At 44.9% G+C, this 13,218-nt stretch overlaps 1 long non-coding RNA gene across 1 annotated transcript in view; it reads left to right on the top strand.

Annotated features, from left to right (window-relative positions):
- The first annotated feature begins 525 nt into the window (after window positions 1–525).
- The window catches only part of LOC120918584, a 154,804-nt gene continuing 142,111 nt past the window's right edge, over window positions 526–13,218 (top strand). Inside the window, exons 1-2 of the long non-coding RNA XR_005744422.1 lie at window positions 526–633; window positions 11,772–12,662. This is a non-coding gene — a long non-coding RNA (uncharacterized LOC120918584). The remainder of the gene's footprint in view (window positions 634–11,771; window positions 12,663–13,218) is intronic.

Here is a 13,218-nt window from a genome sequence, read left to right as displayed (position 1 = left end):
GTCAAAAGTGTCCGATCTGTCCGTCGCAATATCGCAGTACTGCTAAAAATCGCAGATCACCGCCACTATTAGTAAAAAAATTAAATAATAAAAATGCCATAAATCATTCCCCTAGTTTGCAGACACTATAACTTTTGTGCAAACCAATCAATATACGCTTATTACAATTTTTTTTATTTTTGTTTACCAAAAATTTGTAGAAGACTATAAATTGGCCTAAGTTGATGAAGAATTTTTATTTTGGGGGATATTTATTATAGCAAAAATTAAAAAAATATTGTTATTTTTTTTTCAAATTTGTCGATCTTTATTTGTTTATAGCGCAAAAAAATAAAAACCACCAAATAAAAACTCTATTTGTGGGAAAATAAATTTGTATACATTGTATATAAGGTTGTTGTTTTGTTATGATGAGAACCAGTCTATTACCAGAATGCGGATTCCTTATTGGAGATATTATACATACTTTGTGGATAGTCCTTCTACATATTACTGTATTGATATACAATTATTTCTTCCACAGAGGGGCTGCCACCAGACTGCTGTCTCTTCATCTATGATTCAAGACTTAATTTTCCCGTCTTCAGCCCTCCAGTCATTCTTCAGTCATCCTGTGTGAATTTTACATTTCTAGTGAGTAAAACCTTCTGCTTTTCTGTCTTTCCCGCTTAAAAACATTTTTTCTCTTCCGTTCCTAACGTGGTGAAGTTTGGGTTTTGCTATCTGACACTCCCAGGTTGCGGTGTTAAGCTTTGATCCTGTAGTGATTTCCCACTTGCAGGCGGATTACTGTTGTGGAGTAATAAAGCAACAGGCATGAGTATCTGTAAAGAATGCTGTGGTCAGGGTAAGTAGTAGTACAGTAATCCAGGAGACAGGCCAGGGTTGTAACTAGAATGACAAATGTTACAGAACTTCATACAAACATGTCAGAGAAGATTATGGGGGTTGTTTACGTTATTTACGCATTTTAGTGCAATTTGCCTTTAGTAAATAACCCCTTTGTTCCATTCACTGAGCCATATTTACACTTGATTTTCAGGATGCCCTTTAAACGTACCTGTGCTGCATATTGTATACTGACCAGTAGATGGCATGTGTTTGTGTGTGCTTGCTTTCTTTTCTAGATTTATCTTACTCCATTTCCTTCCCTACTTTACCCTTTTCACTTTTTTTTAATCTGCATTTCCCCCATACTCTTTCTAATTCTCTTCCTCTTATTATTAGTCTCTCTTCTCTTCTTTTCTCTTCTCTATCTTCTCTCTCGCTCTCTCTTTTCTCCCCCTCTCTCTTCTCCCCATCTCTCTTCCCCCTCTCTCTCTCTTTCTCTCTCTCTCTTCTCTCTCTCTTACCTCTCTCTCTTCTCTCTCTCTTCCCCCCTCTCTCTTCTCCCCCTCTCTCTTCTCCCCCTCTCTCTCTCTTTCTCTCTCTCTCTTCTCTCTCTCGTCTCTCTCTCTCTCTTATCTCTCTCTCTCTTCTCCCCCTCTCTCCCTCCCTCTCTCTTCTCCCCCCTCTCTCTTTCTCTCTCTCTCTCTTCTCTCTCTTTTCTCCCCTTTCTCTCTCTCGTCTCTCTCTCTCTCTCTCTCTCTCTCTCTCTCTCTCTCTCTCTCTCTCTCTCTATTTTCTCCCCCTTTCTCTTCTCCCCCTCTATCTCTTCTCTTCTCTCTCTCTTTTTTTTGTTTCGCACACTTCCCTCCTCTATCTCTTTCTATTTTTGACATTCTTATTTTTTACCTTTCTTTACTACTCTCCTCACTACTCTGCTCTGTACTCTCCTCACCCTGTCTTTCTCACTCTCTCTCTCTCTCTTTTTCCACTCCACCTTCTCTTTCTCTTTCTCCCTTCCTTTGCTCCTCTCCTTTCTACCTTTCCACCACTTCTCTCTATTTCTTTCTATCTCTCTCTCTCTTTCCCTTTCCGTCTTCTTTCTCTTGCTCGCTCACTCAGTCTCCTCTCTGTCTCTATATTTTTTTTCTTTGTTTCTCACACTTCCCCCTTTATCTATTTTTCAGCCTCCCCTCTCTTTCTTTCTTTGACACTCTCTTCATTTTTTCCTTTCTTTCTTACTCTCCTCTGCATCACTTTCTTACTCTCCTCTCCCTGTCTTTCTCACTCTCTCTCTCTCTCTCTCTTTTTCCACCCTGCCTTCTCTTTTCTCTCTCTCTCTCTCTCTCTCTCTCTCTCTCTCTCTCTCTCTCTCTCTCTCTCTCTCTCTCTCTCTCTCTCTCTCTTTCTCTCTCTCTCTCTCATTCCTATTTCTATTCTTTCTTTTTCTTTCAGTAGTTCTGATGGCTCTTAAGAAAACTGTGAAAGCCCTACTTACAGTTAGTCTCACTTTCTCTAATGTAACTTAGGTAACATCACAACCTAATTGCTTGCTATTGATTCCTGCACTTTGCACAGTCTTCACACTATTCTGCTGAAGGAGCCCAATAAGTAATTAAAAAAGTAGAACATAAATTAGAAAGCATCTATTTTGCCATATGCTGCTCACATTCAAGTCTCTTTTAGAACTCCCCTAATAATCCCCTCTCATTAGTCTGCGTCTTTACTTCCCACTAATAGTGATATCATATATTCCAGAACTTGCTCCTTATAGGTGGAAGATATCTCGCTCTGGCCTTGGGCTCTCGTCAAATACAATTGCAGCAATTTATGGTGAACACAAACTTCTGGGAAGAGTTGTAAGTTATGCTGTAAGGAGTTGGCACAAAAAAAGTTATTTTAGAATAAAAAATGTAATGGGCAACAGAAAAGTAACTCAGGATAAAACACAAGTATATACTGTAGAAACTGATGTGACTGGCTACCAGTGTTCTATGTACAGCGCTGCGGTATATGTCAGAACTAAATAAAAGTATAATAATAATAGTGTGTGACTGTGGGGGGACATTAGAGTGTAAGCTCCTCTGGTGCAGAGACTGATTTGAATAGCTCAGTGTTCTCTGTACAACATTGCAGTATATGTCAGAGCCAGGGGCGGACTGACCATTCGGGCACTGCCCGAGGGCCCCATGCCACTGGGGGGCCCCATCAGGGTTGCCAGCCTCAGTAAAACCAGGGACAGTATGTAAAAATCTGTGTTTTTTTTTTACATCTGTCCCTGAAATGTCCCTTACTGACATCCTTTTGGTCTAAAAATCCCAAGATTATAGCTGCCCCGCCTCTCCAGTACCTTTTTAGTGTGTGTAAGTGTATTCTGTGTGTGTGTATACTGTGTATGCATACTGTATGTGTGTGTGTATAGTGTGGCCCCATAATCTCCTATTGCCCGGGGGCCCCATAATCTCCTATTGCCTGGGGGCCCCATAATCTTCTATTGCCTGGAGGCCCCATTATCTTCTATTGCCTGGAGGCCCCATTATCTTCTATTCCCGGGGGCCCCATAATCTCCTATTGCCCGGGGGCCCCATGCGTTGTCAGTCCACCCCTGGTCAGAGCTATATAAATGTATAATAATAATAATAATAATAGTGTCTGACTGTGGAGGGACATTAGAGAGTACATTTTGTTTGTTAAAAAAAATCATACAAACATGCAGCTCATTAAAGCGGTTCTTCACCCTAAAGTGGAGTCCCGCTGATCGGAACCCTCCCCCCCTCCGGTGTCACATTTGACACCTTTCAGGGGGGAGGGGGGTGCAGATACCTGTCTAAAGACAGGTATTTGCACCCACTTCCGGCCACACGCTACGGGCAAAAGACGGGTTTTTCTGACTTCCCGTCTGTCGCCCGTTGTGTGCTGGGAACACTCGGCTCCCAGCACGCAGCGTGTGAGCCAATCGGCGGGCGCAGCGCGACTCGCGCATGCGCCGTAGGGAACCGGGCAGTGAAGCCGCAGCGCTTCACTTCCTGGTTCCCTCAGTGTGGATGGCGGGGGGAGCAGCAGAGAGACGAGCGATCGCTCGTGCTCTGCTGCCATCAGCGCTGGACTCCAGGACAGGTAAGTGTCCTAATATTAAAAGTCAGCAGCTGCAGTATTTGTAGCTGCTGGCTTTTAATATCTTTTCCCCATGGCACATCCGCTTTAATAAAAACATAAAAAAAAAGATTAACTAAACAAAAATAATAACTAAACAAAAACAAGTGTGCTTACATCAGCAGCTTTCTGCCAAAATAACATACAAAGAAAGATTTTAATGACAACAAAAAAGAGACTACAAACCCCTAACCTCAATTTAAACACAATCCAGGCTAAGAAACATTTTGAGATTTAACTGCCATCAGGATGCTGCAGATACACATTTCTTAGCTTACTCACCCCTCTCGCTACTCGGAGACCCTACACGTTTTATTATTCTCTGCGATTCTTCCTCCATAGAAGTCAAGTCACTGACTTCTCAGCAGAATAACCCTCCACCTCAGAAAACACCCCGAATGTATCGGATACCTCCACCCTCATTACCAATTCCAACCCCCTCCCCGTTAACCCCTCTCCCCACATCATTCACTTCAACTTCCACATCTTTCTCCCCGACTTCCACATCATTCACCTTGCATTCTGCACCAGCCACTATCGTTCCCTCCACCATCATCCAATCCAATCCATCAATTACTCCACCCCCTAGGTGCCTGCTGACCTCCAGCCGCACTTCTGCCACACCGAGGAAGCACAACCATACACGCTTGTCCAGCACCCTCCAATACTTTAGGGGAAACAACAGACTTGACAACCACACTTTCTGACAGACTGGGGAACCACAGACTGGGGGGACACTGACACCACAACCAGCCTCACAGACACATATTCTGACGGGACAGAGACACTAGGGTCCCCTGACACAACCTCAGCCAACCCAGACTCTTCTCTATCCAGATAGAAGAATTCCTCTACTAACTCTGGTTTATTGTGCAAAGCCTCAGGGCACCGGTTAACTGACTCTCTTTTTTCCCCGTCGGGATTCCCAACTCACTTTTTCCCATCGGAAATCCCGAGTGTGTGTACGAGGCATAAGTGTCCATGTGGGACTCCTTCTCACAGCCAGCAGAAACGTTTCTGTCTGGATACACGCCATCTCCTCCTGTATTCCCTGCCGATTGCAAGAATCTGTTGGCAGGTGCAATCTCTTTGTCACGATCAGGCGTCAGGCTTGAAGACCAATTGCAATGGCAGGACAGGCATACAGGCAGTCATTTCTGGCAGATGATACAGGCTCCCCTGAGGTGCAGAGTCTAAGTACTAGCTGGTTTTCCCCCAGAGCTCCTGATGGTGGAGATGGATTTAGCTGCAAGCTAGTACCAGGTCGCGGTCCTCAAGTTTGCCCCACCGTGGTGTGAGCAAGTCGCGGTCCAATAGCGGATAAACAGACAAGGATGAAACGGCAGCTTGGTCAGTAAACAAGCCAAGGGATCAATCACGAGTGGCTGCAGGTTGGGATCAAGCAGTAGAGTAGTCAAAGAACAGGCCGAGGGTCAAACACGGGTGGTTGCAGATTGGGATCAGGCAGTAGAGAAGTCCAGGAACAGGCCGAGGGTCAAACAAGGGTGGTTGTAGGTTGGGATCAGACAGCAGACACTAGCAGGGAAGGCACAATAACCTGGCAAAGAGGAAGTGATGAGACAAGGCTTTTATAGAAAGTTCATGGGAGGAGCAAGGGGTTCAAGGTTCAAAGCAATCAAGACACCAAGCAGAGTAGTCTAATGGATCAGATAGGTTTATCCAGCAGATCAGGCAGGGAACTGTCCAGCATCCCAGATAGCTCAGTGGGAAGAGACAATGCCAGACACATGTACAAATGTGTCCACATGTACAAATATATAAGGGGTCCATATAGCGAACTTGGTGTTGAGTTATTCACTTTACGGTCAACACCGAGGACAAGGGGGCACTCTTTACGTCTAGGGAAAGGAGATTTAATCTCCAAATACGGAAAGGTTTCTTCACAGTAAGAGCTGTGAAAATGTGGAACAGACTACCTCCAGAGGTGGTTCTGGCCAGCTCTGTAGATTTCTATAAGAAAGGCCTGGATACTTTCCTAAATGTACAGAATATAACTGAGTACTAAGATTTGTAGGTAAAGTTGATCCAGGGAAAATCCGTATGCCTCTCGGGGGATCAAGAAGGAATTTTTTTCCCCTGCTGTAGAAAATTGGATCTCATGCTCTGCTGTTTTTTTTTGCCTTCCTCTGGATCAACTGTGGGTATACAGTTGGGTGTATAGGATTGTACTGTGTTTATTATTTTGTTTGTTTATTTTTTTGTGGTTGAACTGGATGCAACTATGTAACACAGAATAGGTCCCAGGTTTAAGCCCAGGTCCTGACACTCTTTCTTTGTAGCAGCAATCTCAGCAAAGTCCTCCACACACTATGAAAATTGGAGATTCACACTGAAGGCATGAAAACTATGAAGTAACACATGTGGAATTATACATAACAAAAAAGTGTGAAACAACTGAAAATCTATTTCATATTCTAGGTTCTTCCACCTTTTGCAGCAGACACATCTCTAGAACTGGTAAGAGGAGACTGTGTGAATCCGGCCTTCATGGTAGAATATCTGCTAGGAAATCACTGCTAAAGAAAGGCAACAAGCACAAGAGACTTGTTTGGGGTAAAGAACACAAGGGATGGACATTAGACCAATGGAAATCTGTGCTTTGGTCTGATGAGTCCAAACTTGAGATCTTTGGTTCCAACCCCCGTGTCTTTGTGCGACGCAGAAAAGGTGAACGGATGGACTCTACATGCCTGGTTCCCACCGTGAAGCATGGAGGAGGAGGTGTGATGGTGTGGGGGTGCTTTGCTGGTGACACTGTTGGGGATTTATTCAAAATTGAAGGCATACTGAACCAGCATGGCTACCACAGCATCTTGCAGCGGCATGCTATTCCATCCGGTTTGCGTTTAGTTGGACCATCATTTATTTTTCAACAGGACAATGACCCCAAACACACCTCCAGGCGGGGGAAGGGCTATTTGACCAAGAAGGAGAGTGATGGGGTGCTGCGCCAGGTGACTACCTCTTGAAGCTCATCAAGAGAATGCCAAGAGTGTGCCAAGCAGTAATCAAAGCAAAAGGTGGCTACTTTGAAGAACCTAGAATATGAAATATATTTTCAGTTGTTTCACACTTTTTTGTTATGTATAATTCCACATGTGTTACTTCATAGTTTTCATGCCTTCAGTGTGAATCTACAATTTTCATAGTCATGAAAATAAAGAAAACTCTTTGAATGAGAAGGTGTGTCCAAACTTTTGGTCTGTACTGTATGTCAGAGCTGTATGCATGTATAATATTAATGGTGTGTTACTGTGGTGTGGACATTAGAGTGTAAGCTCCTCTGGTACAGTGGTATATGTCAGAGCTATATCAAAGTATAATAATAATATTAGTGTGTAACTGTGGGGGGACATTAGAGCGTAAGCTCCTCTGGGGAAAAGACTAATGTGACTGGCTCAGTGTTCTCTGTACAGGACTGCGGAATATGTCAGAACTATATTAATGAGCAAGATACTGGTTTGCCTCATAAGTTGTTCTCCCTCGGCAAAGAATTTAGATCAATGCGTGTTCAGGTTCTTAAATTTTGTGATTTCAGCCACTGAGGATTTGTCTCTTTCATAAAGAACAGCTCTGGTAATATGTTATTCTGCAAAATACTTTTACTTTCTCAATAAATATATTGCTCTGAGACCGTATTCGATACCAGGACTGTATTATAAGTCCATGACATTTTATTATTTTTAATAAGTCTTTCAAATGATGTATTACAGGAGTACAAAAAAAAGGAGAGGGCATTCTGTAATATTTACAGCATTTCATTGGTTGAGAACATTAAAGGGCATTTATAAATCCTGGTTTCTGGCAATCAGAGGCAGACCTGACTTATGTTGCATTCCAGTGTGCATTAAATATTGCATTACTTCTGTGGACTGTCAGAAGCTGTGGAATTGCTGTTTTCCCTTTCTGGCATCTATTTTGCCCTGAAAAAAAATTGAAACCCTGAAACTTTTCTGTCTGGACACACGCCGCCTCCTTCTGCATTCCCTGCCGATTGCAAGGATCTGTTGGCAGGTGCAATCTCTTTCTTTGTAGCAGCAATCTCAGGAAAGTCCTCCACACTCTAAGGCCCTGTACACACGAGGAGACATGTCCAATGAAAACGGTCCGCGGACCGTTTTCATCGGACATGTCTCCTGGGAGCTTTTGGTCTGATGTGTGTACACAACATTTTAGACCAAAATCCCCGCGGACAGAAAACGCGGTGACGTAGAAGACACCGACGTTCTCAAACACGGAAGTGCAATGCTTCCACGCATGCGTCGAATCAATTTGACGCATGCGCGGGATTTCGGGACGCTGGTTACACGTCATAACCAGCGGACATGTCTGATTAGGTGTACTAACCATCGGACATGTCCCACGGACATGTTTCCAGTGGACAAGTTTCTTAGCATGCTAAGAAACTTTTGTCCACTGGAAACCTGTCCGCTAGGCCGTACACACGGTCGGACATGTCCGCGGAAACTGGTCCGCGGACCAGTTTCAGCGGACATGTTCGACCGTGTGTACGCCGCCTTAGAGAGATTTTCAATCTATGGCTTAATTTACTTCCCCAAGTCTTTAGATGCATGATGGGCAAGTGACCTCTGAATCGTTCCGGCATGCAGCTAAAGGGGCCCAGCCCAATTCAACATCAGCCATTTGCTATTAGTCTAACTGAGCCTTGTGTTAGACCACAGGGGTCAAACACAAGGCCCACTGGCCAAATCCGGCCCTCCAGGCAATTTCATGCGTCCCTTGCACCTCTCCTGCAACTGCAGGAGAGCTCTGGTCCTCCTCCAGACCCCTACTTTCTGCTTTCAAGCAATGCATCCAGCTTCTTCCCAGCAGCAGCATAAGGAAAGGGGGGTGTACTGTGATGTAAGGGAGAGTGGGGGACTCAACTTCTGATGGTGGGTTGGTACTTGACATCTGATGTAAGGGGAGGGGATACGCTGGACATCTAATCTTACGGATACAACTGGCCCCTTTGAGAACAATCATAATGCTGATGCGGCCCCACAATGAAATTGAGTTTGACACCCCTGTGTTAGACTACCCAAACAGTGCCAGCTGGTCCTGGGTGTTGTAGTTCCACTGGCAACAGTTGTGCTGGAGGAGTGTATATACTGGATGTATATAGTTGTCCCTGAAGACTTTTATACACTGATCAAGTAGATATCCCATATTCCCCATCCAAGTTTAAAGTGACACTAAGGCCTCGTACAGACGAGGGGACAGTCCGCTGAAAACGGTCCGCCGGACATGTCGCCGGACATGTCCCCTCGGAGATTTCTGTCTGATGGTTGTACACACCATCAGACAGAAATCCGCGTGGACAGACATCGCGGTGACGTGTCCGCGCCGTCGCCGCGACGATGACGCGGCGACGTGCGCGACGCTGGAAGGTCAATGCTTCCACGCACGCGTCGAAGTGATTCGACGCATGCGAGGGATGGCGGCCGCTCGGACATGTACGGTGAGTCTGTACAGACGACCGAACATATCCGACGGACAGGATTCCAGCAGACATGTTTCTTAGCATGCTAAGAAACATTTGTCCGCTCGAAAACGGTCGGGTGGACAAATGTCCGCTGGAAACCTGTCCGGTCGGCCGTACACACGACTGAACATGTCTGCTGAAATTGGTCAGCGGACCAGTTTCAGCAGACATGTTCGGTCGTCTGTACGAGGCCTAAAGGTTACATTTTTATTTATTTTTTAAAATAACGAACATGTCATACTTACCTCCACTGTGCAGCTCATTTTGTACAGTGTGGCCCCGAACGCCATTTTCTGGGGTCCCCAGAATGCATAGGATGCATTAAGGTGAAAAAAAGGAGTGTTAACTTTAATCCCCTAAATAAAACAAAGCTGCTCGGACTGTTTCCGAACTATGTGTGCTGTGTAAAATGCAGTGTGCCCGGCTGTGCAGGGTGGGGGATCCCATTCGCCAGCGGCTCCTGCAGTGGTAGCGCTACAAGTGCATTGAGGAAGCCATATTTACCCATTACGTATGCAGACTGTGCTACCTGCTTAGTTGTGCTGCACAGTGGCTGTGATTGACTGCTCTTCACTTTCTCCTGGTGGAAGTCTTGTCAGTCTGCTCACAGTGAATGGAACCTAGGAGAGTAGGTGATTGTGTTGTTTATTACAGAGAGAAGGAAACCATGGGCTTTCGGACACAAAGTAATTCTTAATACCTTAATGATTTCATAGGGAAAAATGCTCGTTAGCACCCGTCTACACTGCCTGACTGTAGCAAGTTGTGCAGATACCAGGCACGTGGCTTGCTTTTGTTGGCCAGCATATAGGCAGCCTTACACTCCGGAGAACATAAAGGAACCGTAATACAGATATTAAGCGTTGGGAAAGTGACACATACTAATTTAATGTTGGGAAAATTAATTCACATGGAGAATTATGCTTGGCTGCATGATAGTCACCAGTTGCTTAGTAACTTGGGGCACATGTTAATGCCAGTGACGCGTATCATGTTTATAAAAACTGAACCTTTCTCCTAGCATTAAAGGGAAACTAGGGGCTAGATTCAGGTAGGGGCACGTAAGTTTGTGCGGGCGTAGCGTATGTTATTTACGCTACGCCGCCGCAATTTACAGAGGCAAGTGCAGTATTCACAAAGCACTTGCTCCGTAAGTTGCGGCGGCGTAGCGTAAATCTGCCAGCGTAAGCGCGCCGAATTCAAATTGTCAAGAGGTGGGCGTGTTTTATGTAAATAAAACATGACCCCGCGTAAATGATGTTTCTCACGAACGGCGCATGCGCCGGCCGTGAACGTATCCCAGTGCGCATGCTCCTAATCACGTCTCAAATAGTCAATGCCTTAGACGTGAACGTAATTTACGCAAAGCCCTATTCGCGAACGACTTAAGCAAACGACGTAAAATTTTCAAAAATCGACGCGGGAACGACGTCCATACTTAACATTGGCTACGCCTCATATAGCAGGAGTAACGTCGTGCCGGAAAAAGCCTTACGCAAACGATGCAAAAAAATCCGCCGGGCGCACGTACGTTTCTGAATCGGCGTATCCAGCTAATTTGCATATTCTACACTGAAATCTACGGCAGCGCCACCTGGCGGCCAGCGTAAATTTGCAACTAAGATACGACGGCGTAAGAGACTTACGCCAGTCGGATCTTAGCCTAATTTCGGCGTATCTTGCTTTCTGAATACAGAAAGAAGATACGCCAGCACAACTTTGAATTTACGCGGCGTAAATTCTTTCTGAATCTAGCCCTAGGTGTGTTTTCAGTGAGGACATATAGTCAGGTACCCGAAAATGTACCTGAAAGGCTTTCACAACCCTTGTATGCTGACACAAGATCCATTATTGTTATGGGGGGGGGGGGGGGATTTGGGCTGGGTTCACACTGACATTACATTAACCGGAAGTGACGTGATTGGAGATCTTGATGAATTGGCTTTTTTGACAGAACATCGACCACATACATGTACATTTCCGAGCCTGCACCTGCCACCCGCTCGCAGTATATTTATTGCGAGCAGTCAGCAGGAGGTTAAGATCTGTGACTTCTATCGTTTTTAACCAATCTAACCAGACTGACAGGCTTGTCTGTAGAGAGAGCCATGGTAAAGCACGACCATTTCACTGACTGATAAAACTTTATTTTTACGTGTAAAGTGTTCACTACCATTTACATTGCTACCCCCCCATCCAGAAATAGATACCTCTAGTATGTACATGCCCAGCAGGCCTTTATTTTTGAACACCGTCTTCATGTGGCTTCAATTTTACTCCTTCACAGAAAACAAGAAACTCGCCTTAAGACTAAGAGGAAAATTGAGCAACACATCAAGATTTGAGCCAAACGGGCCAAGCATGAAAATTGTCTCTTCCCGGGCTCAATGCAAACCTTGTTCACAGCTTTCAGCATCAACAAAAACCAGCAACCTAACCAAGACTGATAGGGATCAAATGCACCCACTGAGACCGGGGAACAAACACGATAATACTTATAACGACATCCGAAGACTATGAAGCTCAGTAACACCGTTTTTAAAGGAGGATTGCTTGAAAAACAGAAAGTCCGCTCCATGCTGAGAGAAAATATATATATTTCCTTGGTCTTGTCTTTTGTGTCCATGATGACTTCATGCAGCAGTTGCACACAATGTTTCAAACATCCTCTTCAATCAACTGCTTTAATAGGGAACATTACTATTCCAAATGTGGAATTTTGGTTTGGTTGCCTCAACTTAATAAAAACTGTAAAGAATAGAATATGTACAGAACCTATCAAATCCACAGTTCAAGAATTCAAAATGCATAGTTATGCTTTTCCTAATATGAATGGCTGTACCGTTATGTTGAGGGACATGACTGTATAAGCTTTGAGAGACTCTGAAATTATTAAGAAACCAAGAGGACATTTCTTGGGTAGCAAAGCTTTCCATTCATATTGACTGAAGTAGGCCAAGAACCGGTAACAGTAGGAATTTTATTGGTGAGCTTTGGATACCTCATCCAGTGATTGGCCAGCGCAGTTCTGTTGTCAGAACCTCCCTCTAGCTAAACAGACTATGCTGTATGAGAAGAGATGTGATAACTGGATGATCGTAACAACAGCAGCCACACAAAGGCCAAGCCAACTCAAACTACAGCCTGAGAAGACGGATGCAGAAGGATCTTCTGAACTGTAAGTGTTTCTTTATAGCTTGTTTGAAAAAAAAAGTTTGGCTAAGTTGATACACTCTTATGCAGGCACAGACTGGCTATTGGGACTACCGGGAGTTTCCTGGTGGGCTGATGGCTCAGTGGGCCGGTCAGGTGCAGTCCTTGAGCCGCTCCTCTCTGACAGTGAGTAATCTCAATTTCACTCCTGTCAAGAGAAGCAGCAGCCGTCACTTGCTGGAGTGAGTATTAGCCTTTCTGCTCCCTCCCGCCCTATAGGGGGAGATAGACAGCCGGCAGACTTTCCTTCCTCTCTCCCCTTATCACTTGTCACTTATCACATGACTGGACAGAGGAACAATGCTGCCTTTCTGGAGAGCTGTGAATGAGTACATGTGGGAGGGGGAGGAGAGGGGGGCACTCTGATTCAAGGGGGGGACACACTGATGGGGGACACCCTGGTGCAATGAGGGACACTCTGATGCAAGGGGGAAACTCTGATGAGGGACACTCTAATGCAATGGGGGACACTCTGATGAAAGGGGGGCTCTCTAATGCAATGGGGGACACGCTAATGTAAG

This window comes from Rana temporaria, chromosome 12 (assembly GCF_905171775.1).
Source record: "Rana temporaria chromosome 12, aRanTem1.1, whole genome shotgun sequence".
In the NCBI taxonomy this organism is placed as follows: Eukaryota; Metazoa; Chordata; class Amphibia; order Anura; family Ranidae; genus Rana; species Rana temporaria.
The sequence above is the reverse complement of the archived record's forward strand: the minus strand, read 5'-3'. Positions and strand labels throughout refer to the sequence as shown.